Here is a 12,520-nt window from a genome sequence, read left to right as displayed (position 1 = left end):
GTGCCTATGATTTGACTAATGGTGAAAAGCTGAACAAAAATCAAAATCAGTAATTCACATAATTGGGGTCTTATATCGTAGAATTTTCTCTATTTAGTTATTTTTGAGACAGCAGATTGGCATTTAGTTTAAATCGAGGCAATACAGGAACAAATCTAGAAACGTATTTTCAAGATCGCTTAAAACCACGTTAATTGCAAGACTTGCGCATAAAAAATCACACAAACTCATATAAAAAATCGTTCAAAATGAATTCGGATAACAAAACGAGAGGCGTAATTTACTTAATTCATGTAAAATCCCCTAAACTCCAAAATCGCACATAAAAAGCAGCGTAAATTCTACAATTTGCGTAAAAAATTTCCAAATTCCAAAAACTCACATAAAAATCAGTGTGAATTTAATAACTTGCATACAAAACCTGTGATTTCCAAATTTTATGTACAAAAATAGTGTAAAACTGTGTACAAAAACTGCATAAATTTCGTAAGGTTGCGAAAAACATCACTCATATAATCATTCAAAAAATAACTATCGTCATCGAGGCGAATGCGTGGGCAATAGAAACTGGTAGAATAAAACCAAATTCGAAATTAGATTATTTGATATAAGAGGGCGGCAGTAGTTTAGTTAGTAAAACATTCGGGTACCAATCGAAAGAGAATGGGTGCGAGCCCCACCTGTCAGTGAACGACGCAATATATTTTTGTCCTATATATCGAAATTTTCTAGTTTATCCAGTTTATCATTCTTCGCATAAGACACTTCCTGATTCCAAAAAAGGAGTTTATGTCATGACCGTATATAGAGTCATATCAAGTTAAATCAGAAAAAGTAACAAAATTGCATTATAGACTCCAACATTTGCGTAAAAATCTGCTAAAATTCCAAAAGCTTCATTAAAAAATGTAACAATGTATGGAAAAAAGATTCGTGAATTCAAAAGTTTGCATACTAAAATTGATTGTCAAATTGTAAAATTAGGGAACCCGTGTAGAATATAGAAATTCGCGTAAAAAATTGAGCAAATTCTAAAATAAGGAGTCGTTGCTAAATTTCGAAACTCGCGTAATAAATCCTAAAATTTGTCGAAAAGCGCGTAAATTCCAAAATTTACGTGAAAATTCGCATAAATTCGGATAATTGAGTAGAAAAACTACCTGTATTCCGCAATAAGCGTAGTAAAACCACGTAATTTCTAAAATTCGACTGTAATAACCGGAGTTACCACGATACTGCGATGCCACGACGTCTTGATGACATAGAAGAATGCCCTAGAGTAAGGAGGGGTAAAAGTGCGATTCAATGATTTATCGGTGCAGATTCCGAGTAAATTAACTACATTGGCATGGATGGATGACTACTTTGACAGCTTGAATCTAACGTAAACTTTGGTTGCTTACGAAACATAGTTGCTGAGTTATGTGCAAATGTTATTTTAGGGCGGTTTTGATGTAATTTTTCGTTATACGGCAAATACGATATCAACAGGAGGATATTACTTGTTGAAAATTTGTAGCAGCGTTTTACACCACTCACATATCTGTTTTGAAAATATGGCGAAAATAATTTACAAAATATATTTCATTTTTCCGTAATTTAATCTAACCCCGTCAAGCGCAAAAGTTCGATTCATGGACGAGGCAAAAACGTATAGCTAATTATATACAGCTTTAGTCACTATTTTACAGATACTAGAAATGAAAGATCTGCAGAAAACTGTGTGTTCTCCAGACGTTGGCCGAAGAAAAACAATGTGTTTTCCGCTGATGAAACAAAAAACAAACGTGTGGAAAAGTTTCGATCGAACGGAGGCTGCAATACACCAGCGCAAAATAGAAAAGGTGCAAATTCAGAATATTTGCTACCGAAACATAACGCAGATTGAAGATAATATGGTTTTGTTAGCTACTGCTGGGCTAATTTTATGGATTCTAGCTTCGAACTTTTGCCCCGCGGTATTCGCATTTTTGCCCCGCTAGTGGAGTAAAAATGCGAATCTGCACTTGATCAGAAGAAAGAAGAATTTGTTTTGCAAAACACTATTACCGCAGATGATTTATAGTTGAATGTGAAGACATTGAGTTACTGCATCACTATAAAATATATTAAGTTGTTGTCCTTTATATCTCACGAAAATTGATGACAACTTCAAACATCGCACTTATGCCCCGCCCTACTCTATATAACTTTGTCAAAATTTGCCCGGCTGAGACGCTACTGTCAAATGAATCAAAATTGAGTGGGTGATCGGACCATCCCTGAATTGTGGAGCTCTATAATGAAGTCTATTGAAAAAGTTTAATAATACAGAGTTTTACAATGAAGTGTATTAAGCCGTATCAATTCATTCTATATAATCTGCTGTTTGAACATGTCTATTAAAAAAAATTAAAATTAAAAATTTTGGAACGAAATTAACCGAGTGTCCAGTATAGAAGATAAAATCCTTTTATTAAAATTTTATAAATGAAATATTTATAACTGAATATATATCGACATACAAAATTGCATTGTAATGCATTATAAAAATACAGTTACACAGTTAACTAACAATCTGGACTGAAATATCTCAGAGTAAACGTAATTATTTCAAATTTATTAAATCGGAAAAAACAAAAACCAGTGTATGTACATATACAAAAAGAAAGAGAAATGAATTAAGCAAAATGTAAATATTAGCAGTAAAAAAAAGAAATATTGGCGCGGTGGTTTCCTATTATTCGATTAAAACTTAGGCCGCGAAAAACGCCCAATAACTAACAACTGTTCGTAATCTCCTTGTGAGATGACTTGCAACTCTGTAATGGGGGGCTCCATTATCGGCGAGTAGGTTATCGAGTGTATAACCGGTTATCGAGTCTATGGAGCCGACTTCTTCGTACAGCAGAGGAAACTACGGTCTGGAGCTGATTAACAAACAAAGGTTAAGTCTGCTTTGACAAAGCGAGTGATCGAGGGTTCGAATCTTAGTTAGAATCAGGGCCATTCGGTGTCAAGTGACTTTAGCATGGCCCATCATTAGACTTCAATCATGCTAAATTCTATATTACCCCGATGAAGCCTCTTGGCAGTGCAAGAGTCACTATTATAGTTAAGTGTACTGGTCAGAGGATCGCAATGAATCCTCGCCAGGAACGGCTATAATTAGAAACAGTTCTAGCATAGCAGCGAGGAACGAGTGGGTAAAGCAGAGCATGGTTTAAAGGAAGGGTAAACACACATTATATACAAGCACGCATAAAATTAATAATAAAGTATATTGTTCACACAATGGCGATTTTAGCAAAAAGAAATGCAGTGCAGGTTATACAGCAAACACCCGGGCGATATCACAATAGATCAACGGTACTGGTCACAATGATGAGTCCACACATGAAAAAGGGGGGGGGGGGGATGTAGCGCCCCTATCCCGCCCGTTTGCATTTTGAATAGGCTGAACCCGGAGTTTTGTCCCGGAAGATATTGTTCGAGTAAATCGATAGTCATTCATGGTCCGCAAATTTGCATTGACACAGTTTTGCATTTCTGTTTTAAATCAGCAGAACGGTCATGCTTACTTCTCAATATGTTATTGATTTGTTTACGATAGCGAACCACTGCATGGTGCTTCCTCTATACCAAGCAGGATCGTAGAATGTAGGACTGCAGCGTTAGGCGAAAGCAATGCCTTGGGCTTAAACGTCTTTCTAAGACTTGGCCCATCTTTATCGACAGACTTTAAAGTCGGTTGTTAGAGTACAGGACAATTACGGGGCTAGTGCAACAATCCTTTATCAGCAGTTTTTTATTTGAAACAAAAATTTTGCTCTTGGAAATATATTCGCTGTGTTCAGATTGGCGAGAAGAATGCAGTGAATACATTTCTATAAACAGAACCCAGCTTTTGGGCCCAAAAATTGCTTCCGAAATTGGACTTTCCGACGAAAAGTTAATGACTGCTAGTTTCTTACAAATCATTACATTTTACATTTTATTCTTACAAATAATTTTACTTGGACCTATAACTTTATTAGGTCTTGGAATTTTTTTTCTAAAGTGATGGAGTTTTTTAAGCGATAAACTTAATGAAACTGGGAAAATTTCGATATGAGAACAAAAATATATAGGGTCGTTCAATAGCAGCTGAGACGAACCCACACTCTCTCGGTTGGTATTCAAGTGTTTTTGCAACTAAACTACTAAAATTAAATAAAAATTAAATTAAACTTCAGTCAACTAAACTACTGCCATACCCTTATATTAAATTATTAGATTATATTAGGTTTTATTTTGTTATTAGCCTTTTTATAGTTGCTGAAGTTCCAAGACAAAATAAAACCTAATATAATCTAATAATTTAATATAAGGATACCGCAGTGGTTATTTGGATTAAGAATTTTGTTTGGATAAATTTTTTATTTGGGACAAGAATTTTGACGTAGAACTATACCTTACCGCAGTGTTAATCCAAAATTTAGACGTCACGAAAGAATGAAAGATTTTGAACGCTCAACCAATTCTAAATGAGTTCCGATGGTTTGCATACCAATCGATTCATAAAAGATGTAGCCTATGTTACAAATCGAGCGAAAAGCAAACGAAGCTCCCTCACATGCGAGCGAGTATGAAAAGCATAGCATCCAATGCTTACGCCACTGACGCAAGCGTACAATAAAATATCCGCCGGTGCAGTGAGCATACGCTACCTACACACTCGCGAAAGCACAGCCTCGTAGCGTCTTTTTGCACAGCTCACTCGTGAGTAGCCAACAGCCCGTGAAGCACACTAGGCTGTATGGATACAGATCTTGCATTGCTTTTTCTTTTCTTTTTCATCTTACGCTACTCCTTACACACGCGGTTGAGAGTTCAGGCCCTCGCGAGCAATCGTTATCAACTGCTCGGGTGGCAATAATGAGCAAGAGAAACAACCTTGGTGACAGCTAGATACACATTCGCAGAAACTCGTCGCAGTGCATGAGAAAATAAGACCGATAATCCGAAAGAGATGCTTATGCCGGAGTGTTCGTTAGAACGAGAATACATATGCGTGAAAATTAGACCACACAAGTGCGGGCTTCGCAACACTGGTTGTAGCAATTGTGTCGTAATTAACAAAACGTGGTTTTGAAATTGCTGGAATGGGGAAATTATTGAAAAGTTTCAAGTTTTAATTTCCCCATACATTCTGTGTGACCGCATTGCTTCCCTGACTCCACCTGCAATCTCGATTATTTCTATTTGAGAAAAGTAAAGGTGACAGAGTTCACCCGTTCCAACAGATCTCCGTTTATTTATTTCTTCTGAACCAACACCAATTTCATGTCCTAGAAGTAAAACGTACTGGAAACACTTTCCTTATTTGCAATATATTTAAAACTAATGGAATGAGGCCTCAATAATTAGGGAAAGCATTTTATTCCGGAGAAAAAGATATTTATAAAAGAAATAATCGATGATTCTTTCGAATTTAAAGGCTTTGCTTTTTTGTGCCACCTCCTCGTCTATTATTGTCACCCACCGAACGAGAAGGCTAATCTAAATGGTTTTCCAATTCTCAACAATTTTTTCAATCAAATAATTGGCCGTCTTGCGCTGAATTATCTAATGTTACTATTGATAGTTTTTGTTGGTCTTGTTATTGATTAATGTTTTATGAAAGAGTCTAAAATTTCTCGAGTTCGATTAGTTTTTGAGTTACGCAAAAATTTCTGTTTTATTTGCATGAGAGTCCTTATCCCCCTACCACAGAGGTGAGGCGTCTCAAACCATCATCAAAAGAAATCCAAATTTGGTTCCATTTGCTTATTTACTTCTCGAGTTATGAGGAAATCTGTATTTCATTTGTATGGGAGCCCCCCCCCCTCCCCTCCTATAAAAGGAGAGGGGTTCCTAATTCATTATGGAAAAAATTCATGCCTCCAAAAACACCTACATGCCAAATATGGTTCCATTTGATTAATTAGTTCTCCAATTATGAGGAAATTTGTATTACATTTGTATAGGAACCCCCCTCCTAAAGTGGGGAGGGGTCTCAATTCACCATAGAAAAAAATTCTTTTCTCCAAAAACACCCACATGTAAAATTTTGTTCCATTTGCTTGATTAGTTCTCGAGTTATGAGGAAATTTGTATTTCATTTGTATGGGATCCCCCCCACTTAGTTGGGGGAGGGATCTCTAACCATCATAAGAACCTTCCCTGGCCCCATAAACCCCTACATGCAAATTTTCACTCCGATCGGTTCAGTAGTTTTCGATTCTATAAGGAACGTACGGACAGACAGACAGAAATCCATTTTTACAGGTATAGATTTCTAAAGTTAAATCAGTTTGAATCAGTTATTTATGTTTCGCTCATTTTATTTACCTATTTACAGCTTTAAAGTTCGAAACAGATATACGAAGCAGATTCATGTGTTAGGTGTTAACGGTTGGAAAAGTTTCAGTGGGTTATAGCCCACAATCCTCGTCCATGGATTTAGCACTGAATTAAAACACAGTTTTTTATGAGTCAAACAAATAATTAAAAGTATTGAATTGCTTTCAAACTACTCGAAGTTTTTTTTTGTTTTTTGTTTCACAATCAAACGTCACTCACAGTTTTTGAGCAATCAAATTGAATCTTCATTATAAAATAAAAAGATTTAACTTAAGATATAAAACTATCGTTCTATGCTAGAAGATGATGCATTTCGCAGTTGATGTCGTATCGCAAAACGAACTCGTACCTCACGGAGCTATCGCATTAATGATTTCCATCGGGGCTGCAATTATACGATTCTAACTTCGCTCCAGTAATGAACCGTGCAGCAAGCGTCCATTGTTTCAGTTAAATTAAGAAAACCATCCATTATTCCCCGGCACCATTAATAAACCACATAAAAACTCGTATCACCAAGTGAAATTGCTCCCAGAGTGCACTTTCCTCCATGAGTTTGCAATGTTTCGCCCGAGAAGGCATCTTCACTCGCTCGTTGGTTTGCTCGCTCGCTCGTCGGGCTTCGGACAGACAGAGAAAAATGAGCGGGCGAGTGTGTCGAGCGAGATCCTTGCCCTTGCGTTGGGCCAGGCTGGGCGCAACCCCCGAAGGCGTCATCGGTGGCACCGGTAATGCAGCTAAAGTTTGAATTTGCATTATTTTTCCATCTACACCTTTTCGTTTTCCATCTTACCCCGGCCATGAATTGCATTACGGTCAGCAAAGAATGGAAAGCTGCACTACAAAGACCGTGTATATATCCGGCTCGCAGTAAGTTGCAAGTAATTTCAACTTCTTCTGCCACAAACACCCTCGCACTGCACTGTTGTAGCCAGCGAAGCTGCCGCAACTGAGATGGAAAGCTAAGAATAACAATCAGATTATGGTTGGTTGTGAGATGATTTTTATTCCCGGCAGCTAAAGCGCCGCCGCTTGCAAGCGGCGGTGAACCGAATGCAACTTAAACTTTTCTTTGAAACCGGAAAGGATAACTTTGCATTTCGTTGTGATGGTGGTGGCGGTGGGTGGGGCTGGTGCATGTCATTGCATGATCACTGGGAAAGAAATGAGAATATTTTTTTTCTGCATTACAATTGCAATCAAGTTTCAAGTTGATGTTGATAGGGAAAGTTTACCCTGTTGCAGCAAAGCATGGGTAAAGCAAGAGGTTCATTTGATTGGATATTGAATGGTTAAAAGCCAAAATTCCGCAACCGGTTTCGATTGCTTTAGGGCTGCAAAAAAAACTAAATTGGGTAGGGCAGGCGATTGAAAATTCATTCTATCGAACATCAATTCACCAGACGCAAACATCAAATATTTCCCTACTATTTTCACATTCGATTTGACGATTAACAATCAGCTCTAACCGAAACGATTCTCGCATTCTGTTTAATTTTCAGAATACATACAACATTTCCCCCAATCACCGGAGTGAACTCGCCGCCCCGTTGGAAACCAAGTGGAAAATTCAAACGGCCCATTTCCGATCAACGAAGTGCACTACTGCTGGCTGCTTTCATGTCAGCAACTCTCATCACAGCTGCCTCCGTCAGCGAGTGGAAGCGTGATGCATTTTCGTTCCGCGGCAATAACTGGAAGCAGTTTCGCGAAACACAACGACGATGATGATGATGTTGATGCTAGCAAATATTCGCAAATTGCAATTCTTGGTGGCTTCAATTAGCGGCGCGCTTCAGGCGGAATTTTCGACACGCAATTAGGAATTCAAATCATCCCCGCACACAACACAACAGTAGTGAAGCGACGAGCGCGCGCGCGTTTTGTTTCCGAATTCCGTGTCCAAACGTGCAGCAGATTTGGTAATTAACATTCAACTCAACGAGATGCCATCGTTCTGCTCGATGTGGGTTTCAAAAAGCAGACGATGTTGGTCACCGAACAAGGTGAACCGAGCACGAATCGGTAATCCCCAAACATGATGCGGTCCGCACGGAGCCCGACCGGACGGTTCGACGTTTCATCGGCAGGACGTTTCGTGATGGAAGCAGTGATTTCTGATTTGTGAAACTTTGTGACACGTGTGAGATACTCTGTTACCGATTGTCTTGTTCTCAAAACAATGTTGTGCAGTGTTGTTTGACCGCAAACGGCGGTTCATAAGTTTTATGAAGACTCTTTTTAACTCGGAAAAACTGGTGGTGTTGACGAAAAATAGTTAATTAACAGAAGAAATGTTTTGGTGCGATCGATCCGAATAGTAAGTATGGTACTTACATAACTATAATGTTAATTAAGCAATCCCTTCACGTTTCCAGCGTCATAATTAAAACCACCGTTTCAAGTGTTTTATTTTTAACTTTAAAACACCTGTAATAAAAACACAAAAGTTCTGCTTCGGTAGTACACTAGAAAACCATTGCATGTTTGGCAGTAATCTAACGGGAGAACGACAAAAACTTTATCATTTCATATTAACTATGACAGTTTCTGGTTGACTCCGGGGCGTGGTCGGACTGTTCCGCCGAACGGAGTTAAAGCATGCGAGTTCACCCCGTGTCGAACAGTAATTATTGAGCACCACCAAAGTCGTCGTTGGCTTATTTCCAACTCAGATACCTAGAGCTAGGAGATCCACTCTTTTTTTATTATTCAACACGAAACACGACATCCAGATAGCGGCAGGAATGCGTAGAATAAGATAAAAGTTTTTCCTCGCTTCCTGTTGGTTGTGGCAGTTGGAAATATTTTTTTTTATATTGTCGTTACTAGTTTTACTATTCACCAGCACAGTTTGACAGACAGTCACACTGAGAGAATAAACAAAACACTTTTTCTTGTCGATTCTCGATTTCCACTTGGTTGTTGTTTTTTTTGTTTTTGTTGTTTTCTTTCGGCCACCATCATCGCTGCAAAAGTTTGCAGCGGATTTTATTGTCATTCTCTGCTGTTGAAAGCTGATGGTGGCAGTTCTGTAACTGCTATATAGTTATGTCAATTTAGAGTTTTTGTGATACTTTCTTTACGTACCGTCATTCGGCGCTTCTTGTGACATGCGGAGTTACTGTGGACATATTTTTTGTTCACATTTTTGTCTGGCTTCTCAGGGAACATGTTTGACACCTTTTTTTTCATCCTCGTGTATAAGCCAAATTCCAAAAACCTCCAAAAAAATGAAACATTATTGGGTTCTTCTTTATCAGAAACATCGGTTTTCTTGTAGTTATGAAAAAACGCCTTGCGTCTCCATTGCATTAGCAAAATTGAATTTCTGTAAAAGAATATATTTTTGAACTTTCCACATTTTATGTAACAAAATTGCAGCATTCTAAAACAATATAAGTAATTGCCCAGCAAACCACAAATCGTATAATAATGTGTGAAAATCATCTTAAATGTCGTTAAACAAACTCGCAATCGTACATACAGCTTAATAAAGCGCACCCTAATTTACATTTATTCATACAAAATGATAGTAACTGATTCACATACGATTTTCGTCACAGAATTGTATAGCATTATGGAAAGAATCATGTTGAGTCGGATTTCATCGTACACAAATACTTATGAATGTGAATTATTTTCATATAATTTCTAGTACGTATATCGCCTCCAAAACAGTACGCATATGCTGGTTTCGTGCATCGAATGCGATTTTTCTAGATATATATCGGTACATATATCTTATTTGTTATTTTGATATATGTACGAAAATGTTTGCTGGGTGAAGGCTTGTGTGTTCTCACACCATTTTTTTTTTCTTTTGTGGACTTGTCACTGCGACCAGTACTGTTGATCTATTTTGATATCGCCCGGGTGTTTGCTGTAGCCTGCAGTGCATTTCTTTTTACTATAATCACTATTAAGTGAGCGATTAGCTTATATATATTTGTTTGCATTCTTCTAATTTGTTGGGTTTACCCTTCCTTCAATGCTTACCCACTTCGTTCTTCAATGCCAGTACTGTCTCCAATTCCAGCCATCCCTAGCGAGGATGAACAGTATTTTTTGAGAGTTAGGAAGCGCCAGGTGCGTAGAATGCTAAACTGAATGAACTAGAAAATTTCGAATTAGATTAAACATATATTGGGTCGTTCAATGCTAGGTGGGCCTTGCACCCACGCTGTTTCGATTGGTTCCCGAATGTTTTACTAACTAAACTACTGCCGCACCCTTATATTTGGTATTCTAATATCCAGAATATGAACTGTAATCTACTCGGTCGGTGCGATAGGAACAGGTAATCTGTTGCCGAACGTCGATACGGCAAGTCTAGTGTGATTGACCACCACCGGGTGTGCTTCTTTTTTTGTTTCTACTGGTATCTGATTTTATACACGACCATGACATAAATTGAGAGAATAAAACAAAATTGGGTATGAGAATACCTAATACAAGGGTGCGGCAATAGTTTAGTTAGTAAAACATTCGGGTACCAACCCAAACAGGGTGGGTGCGAGCTCCACCGGTCATTGAATGACCCAATATATTTTTGGCCTATATATCGACATTTTCTAGTTCATCTAATTTAGCATTCTTCGCACCAGACATTTACTAACTCCCCAAAAAAGAGCTTACGTCATGACCGCTTATAGAATTATATAGAAGTAAAAACAAAACGAAAAAGGGACTGAACAGTGCATTTAACTGTAATAGTGAGTTTTGGAAGGGAACGAAGAACCTGAGAATAAAGCCATATTGAAGTTACTTTGATTGCGAATGGGATGATCCTTCTAAGATTCGAACCCACGACCATTCGCTAGTAACAGCAGACTCGGCAACTTTACGGCTACAGAGCCCCTCACACCATAAAAACGCAATACACAAATATTTTGATTATTTTTTAACTTTGAATAGCTTCGAGTTTTAATCCAGTGTTTTTACTGAAAAGCTAATTACAATACTATTTTGTTGTTGACTGAAATTTGGAGCGTCTTAGTAGAATACGAAACCTGGAAATTAAATAAAAGGAAAACTTATCCAATTTAAATGTACATAATTTTATTCTTGACAGATACGCATTTCGCCTACGACTTGCAGGCTTCCTATTGAAATACGGAAGCTTGCATGTCTATGTCAGTGAAATACGTATCTGTCAAGAAAAAAATATACATAGTAGAATTAAATATGATAAGTTTTCTTTTTATTTAATTTCCAGACATTTTGTTGTTACCAAAATCATAAAAATTGGTTCAGTTGTTCTAGAGTAATGCATTCTTAAAAAGAGGTCTAAAAACAAAAATAATGGCAAAAAAATAACCAAAAACTGACATTACAGACCACCCTAACTTAGCTGAGGGCACCATAAGCACCAAATAAAAAAGGGTTCTAAAATTTTCCGCAAAGTATTAAACAAATTGCTTTCAGCTCATGGACATGATTACTGAACTGCTGACAGTGTTTGTCTTTCTAAGTTTTCTACCCTTCAAAACTATTCATTCATGAATTGCAGTGCTGAATGATTGCACGACTAACCTGTTAATAAATTTTTTCGCTCTTGACCGATATTTTAAATCGCAAAGTTTAGTTTTTTAAACTGCCTACTTTTTAAAACCAACCCAAACCTGGCTGAAGGGAATCGATTGAAATTTCGGAGCTATGTTTACGTTTAATGTAATTTCATTTGCCGTTGTCGAACGAATGAATGATTCAATGATTGTCAAAATGAATGAATAATTAACATTTGATTTCATTCACTATTGTCGAAAATGCATGAATGTAGAGAACAACACGAACATGAACGCAAGTAATTCGCTTGAACCGTTGAAAACTAAAACAGTGTTTTCGGGCTCACAATAAATATCCAAGTAACAATGTAAGTTTTATTGTACTCTTATTGCAGTTTTCATGACCAATTTCGTCATAAAAGCTGTCATAAGCGTGTAATAAAACCCTAATTGTTGCCTGGGAACAGCAGCCATTCCAGAACATACGATTAGAAACTGCAAAAATATTATCTGCAATCCGTGTGCGCTCTTATGAAGAGAGACTAACACAGCGACACTCGCTGGTTTCCTGTTATCGAGCATCATCCATCGACCCTTAAAGTGCTGGTTTAAATCCTGAAATGATAAACTTAGAAACAATCACAAAACTT

General features: G+C 37.5%; 1 protein-coding gene across 2 annotated transcripts in view; it reads left to right on the top strand.

Annotated features, from left to right (window-relative positions):
• Positions 1-12,520, top strand: part of LOC128734055 (bifunctional heparan sulfate N-deacetylase/N-sulfotransferase) — a 266,246-nt gene that overhangs the window by 132,980 nt on the left and 120,746 nt on the right. For both annotated transcript variants that reach the window (XM_053828039.1, XM_053828040.1), the window contains exon 2: positions 7,866-8,683. The gene's annotated coding sequence lies outside the window, so the exon portion shown is untranslated. The remainder of the gene's footprint in view (positions 1-7,865; positions 8,684-12,520) is intronic.

This window comes from Sabethes cyaneus, chromosome 2 (assembly GCF_943734655.1).
Source record: "Sabethes cyaneus chromosome 2, idSabCyanKW18_F2, whole genome shotgun sequence".
Lineage (NCBI taxonomy): Eukaryota > Metazoa > Arthropoda > Insecta > Diptera > Culicidae > Sabethes > Sabethes cyaneus.
This window is presented reverse-complemented; position numbering and strand designations above follow the sequence as displayed.